The sequence below is a fragment of the Schistocerca gregaria genome, chromosome 2 (genome assembly GCF_023897955.1).
Source record: "Schistocerca gregaria isolate iqSchGreg1 chromosome 2, iqSchGreg1.2, whole genome shotgun sequence".
NCBI lineage: Eukaryota > Metazoa > Arthropoda > Insecta > Orthoptera > Acrididae > Schistocerca > Schistocerca gregaria.
In genome coordinates this window covers 815,127,065-815,132,020 of record NC_064921.1, presented here as the reverse complement: position 1 = coordinate 815,132,020, position 4,956 = coordinate 815,127,065, and the positions used below count along the sequence as shown (strand labels likewise).

The 4,956-nt window shown below is 41.4% G+C and overlaps 1 pseudogene; it reads right to left on the bottom strand.

The window, feature by feature from the left end:
* Positions 1-515: 515 nt before the first annotated feature.
* LOC126337336 (5S ribosomal RNA) lies at positions 516-633 on the bottom strand (annotated as a pseudogene).
* Positions 634-4,956: the final 4,323 nt, after the last annotated feature.

Genomic DNA, 4,956 nt, shown 5'->3' with positions numbered 1-4,956 from the left:
TAACCATTTTGAAGCAAGCATATAAAAATCGACACATCGACATTTTGGAAGGGGTTTCTAAAATATATTCAAATGATTGGAGTTACTTCCCGGAGATAAAATGCAATCCAATTTAAAGGCTTGTAGTGCCACAAAGTTGTATCGCGTTCGTATGAAGACACGCGGAAAAATCAACGAAACTCCAATAACCGCATAACTACGTACACCATTCCCAGGAAACAACATAAAATGGCGTTATGCTATGTAGAATACTGGTGAATTCTGGCGGAGACGCCTGGTCGTAACTTTAGAATAAAGAAACTAAAAATCTCCGTCCGAACAGGCCTTGGGAGGTCCATTGGTACAGACCGGCCGCCGTTTCATCCTTAGGCCACAGGCGTCACTGGAAGCGGATATGGAGGGGCATGTGGTCAGCACACCGCTCTCCAGGCCGTATGTCAATACGAAACCGTAGCCGCTACTTCTCAATCAAGTAGCTCCTCAGTTTGTCTCACAAGGGCTGAGTGCACCCGGCTTGCCAACAGCGCTCGGTAGACCGGTTGGATACCCATCCAAGTGCTAGCCCAGCCCGACAACGTTTAACTTCGGTGATCTGACGGGAACCGGTGTTACCACTGCAGCAAGGCCATTGGCGTAACTCTAGAATAATCCATCAAAATATAATACGAGGGGCGGTCAGTACGTAATACAACATATTTCAGCAGGTTGGTGTTATTCAGGATTCCAGTACACCACATTATTCCCCACTCTTCTGGATACGATACCCTGTTTTTTAATATATTTTTGCACCAATTCGACTGTCTTACGCCGCCTTACAGAGAGGGTCTGTCTGCCCACATGGTACCACTCTACTGGTCGAAGTTGGATCCAATGTCTTTGCTGCATCAAGAATTTCCCCATCATCTGTGTACTGCTTCCTGAAGACTGCATCCTTTATTGGGCAAAACAGATGGAAATCGGAAGGTGCAAGATCCTTGCTGGATGAGGAAGAATAGCCCAATGAAGTTTTGTGAGCTCCCCTCGGATGCACAGATTTGTCTTGGCGAAGGAGAAGTTCTAGGCATTTTTGTGTCGTCGAACACGGTACAGTCATTTGTTCAATTTACTGAGGGTATTAGAATACACTGTAGAGTTGGGGCGTTGCATCATGAGTAAGAACATCAAACATAATAACCCATTCAGAGTCACAGAAGACCATCGCCACGACTTTACCGGCTGAGGGTGCGACGTTGAACTTTTTATTCAGAGGAGAAGTGGTGTGGCGCCACAGCATGGATTGCGGTTTTGTTTCCAGTTCGAAATGATGAACCTATGTTCTGCTACGATGTTCGACAAAAAATTGTCTCGATCGGTCTCGTAACGCGCAAGCAGCTCCGCACAGGTGGCTCTTCGTTGCTCTTTATGGTTTACTGTTGGGCACACAGCTTTGAGTAGCTTAACTGGTAGAGGAATGTGTCATCGCTATTAACAGAGATGTCCAGTTGTGCAGCGACGCGTTTGAGTGCGATCTGTAGATAATCTCGAATGAGAGTGTCCGCACGTTCCAACACTGCACGAATCACAGCTGTGTGGGGCCGACCAGCATGCGAGAGATTGGACAGGGTTGTGCGACCTTGTTGCGGAGATGACAAACACCTCGCCTAATGACTCGCTATGCATTTGTTCACTGCCAAGTCTCCGCAGACACTCTGCAAGTGTCTAAGAATATCTGCGATGATCTGGTTTCCCATCAAAAGAAACACAATGACAGCTCTTTGCTTGGAGCAGCGCCGCGACCTATCGAAACTTCATGAAACTATATGTACTGAAGCGGGAGTCTTCCACGATGTCCCACAACAAATTCTACATTTTTTCAGTCGAAATTGACCGAGAAAGAAAATGCGTTGCATTGCTTATTGATCAAGTTTCGTAAATTCACTCCTTAAATTTGTGACGGTACTCGTGAAGGGACTGAATTAATCAGTTAGCACTCAGTCTTCTGGGTCTACAGCTTTCAGACCTGCTTAGAGAGCCCAGTACAACAATCTGACAACTAAAGACGCTTTAAGCAGCGAAAAAGATGAAATGATCCTACGGTATTGTTGGCCTGGCGACCCCATCTCGTACTGTGCTGTGTTGTGAGGATCTTTCTGTTTTATACCACTTCGGCGACTTCCGTGTCTTTGTTATGAAAATAAAATGAAATGATTAGGACAATATAAACACTCACTTCCCGAGTGATGAAAATGTGCAAAACGTAAGGAAGGAAGTAAACGTCGCATTTTGCACTATGAAACTGGACCATACATATAACGAAATGCTACAATAATATAGGACAGAAAGTACGCCATGATACAGACAAAAATGACACTTTTATTCAAAGACAATAATTACACAACCATCGCGATTGATGAGTCCCCTACACATTACAAAATGCGGCACGTGGTTCTTAGTAGGGTAGACGATCACTACGGACGACAATGCATGCTCTGCAAAGTGCTCCCATGCTGGCTACAAAGTTGGTAAGGAGTTGTTGTGGTAGGGCTCTACCAGCACGATGGACAAGTGTTGGGTGATCGTTCGTGCATGCGGACTTGCTCTAATACGTCTCCCCAACGTGCTCGATGCTCAAGCAACTAGTCTTAAAAACAAGTTTTTTTTTCTGGCTAACAGTTTTTGAATATAAATTCGTCAAAGGAGTTGAATGAGTTATCCAGGAGAAATGATTTTAAGTTAGGTTTAAAACTTGCTTTGCTGTCTGTCCGACTTTTCTTATTATTCGGCAAATGATAAAAAATTTTGTTGCTGCATATAGAACTCCTTTCTGAACCACTGAAAGCTTTGAATATGGGTAACGAAGGTCGTTTTTCCCACAGCTGTTGTAGGTCTGGACACCACTGTTCTTCTCAAATTGTGACACAATATTTACGACGAATTTCATTAGCAAATATATGCATTGTGACAGTGTAGTTAAACAGCTTAGCTTCTTGAAGATTAACTATTTCACGCTCGTGGATAAACACCACATATTGTTCTCAGTGCTCACTCTTGTGCAATTAATACTTTCTGTGACTTGTGATTTACCTCAGAAAATTACTCCATGAAACATTACTGAGTGGAAATGTGCAAAATATATCAGGAGGTTAATTCGTTTTTTATTCAAAAGTAGCAGTTACGCGAAGAGGAAAAGTCATTGCACTTAAGTGTTTGAGAACCTCAATAATGAGCTTCTTCCAGTTAGAGATTTCATCAATCTGTACACGCAAGAATTTGGAGCACTCTACCCTTTTTATTGATTTCTGTTTATGCGTTGCATCAGTTGTTGCTATGACTGTATTTTTTGTACAGGACATAAATATAGTGCCGTTTTGCAAAATTTAGGGAGCGACCGTTCTCCGAGAACCAATTATTAATTCCTCTCAGAGAAACACTTAATAATTCACTAATTTCAGGGAACCATTTAATAATTAACGAAGTCTTCTGTTGCATTCTCTCTAATGCGATTTATTAGAACACTAGTAATGGCTGCAAAAAGCACCAATTCCTCTTGTTGAATATTAAATGAAAGCTCATACGAATATAAGTGGAACCAAAACCGAACCCTGTGGGGTCACCTTCATGATATCTCGACAGGCACTAGAAATTTCTACCGATGTGGCATTGTCTGAAATATTAAGCACAATTTTTTAGATGTTGTTTGTTGGGTATGATTCAAAGCACTGTGTGTAAAACCATCAGTTCCATAAAGCATGGTTTTTCTATGAGCGTATGATGATGTAGGCACTCTAACGTCTTGGAAAGGTCGCAGAAAGTACCAAATGGTGATATTTTATTATTAATAGCTTGTAATATTCAATGAATGAATGTATCAATAACATTTTCTATATAGAAATCCTTCTAAGTAAATAGTTTCTATTTAAACGTGAGGCTACTTTTGAGTACATTACTTACTCAAATACTTTGGAAAAAAAATGTCAGTAAGGAAATTAAATGATAGTTATTTAAGAATTTCATGTCATCTTTCTTCTGAAGATGTTTATGCTAAACATTTACGTGCTGAAGGTCAGTACTCAAAATGATTTTTTCATTACTCTGAAGACAATTATTTACGATGCTATTAAGTGCACTAATAGGAAGCAGCTTGCAGAAGTTATGTGCCCATACGATCTGTTTACTTCCGTAGTTACTTTAGTCGTGGCTAACTATGTTAATAGTACTAATAGCACGTACAAAGGCAACAAGCCCTGAATGACACACCACCGGAAAGCCCTGCTAATCAGTAGTTAAGTGTGAATGAACCCACGTGTCTCATTGTGCTTAATCAGTGCATCATTATGGTAACGGACAGAGACTGAAATGAAAATACGTGTTTAAGTAGTTCTAAGTTCTAGGGGACTGATGACCATAGATGTTAAGTCCCATAGTGCTCAGAGCCATTTGAAAATACGCGTACCTACGAGACCATTCTAAATTTTTAACCGGAGTCGGGTAGGAAAGTATTAATCGAAGTAACGAACAAAGTCATGGCCCAGCAAACGCTACTATTTTAGTGAATGCGAAGAAACAATCTTGCTATAATGTTTTTATAGCAATTGAGGAAAAGTGTTGTTACTCAGGTCAGTTTTCAATTATATTAAGGAAATCACCATTATGAGGCCGAAGAAGGAAGGAATGTTGCAGTTAAAGGTCTTTCCAGTGGCTGATACCGAAAGTGAAATCAGCTGCGAAGGGGATAGGGAATGAAGTCGGTAAGAGCCCTTTAGAAAGGAACCCTCACAGGCTGATGTGATTTAGGTGAACCAGGAAGAAACTAAATTAGGGTATCTGGAGTTGAAATGAAGCTCATTTGTCCTGAAAGCCATTTCACTGTGTTCAACTAGATTGGTAGCTTTCTGGGACCGGATGCTGGTCATCTGTGTCTCTCTACAAGGCGCGTGTCAGTTATGAGTTCCTCATTCACTTGTACACCGACAGGAA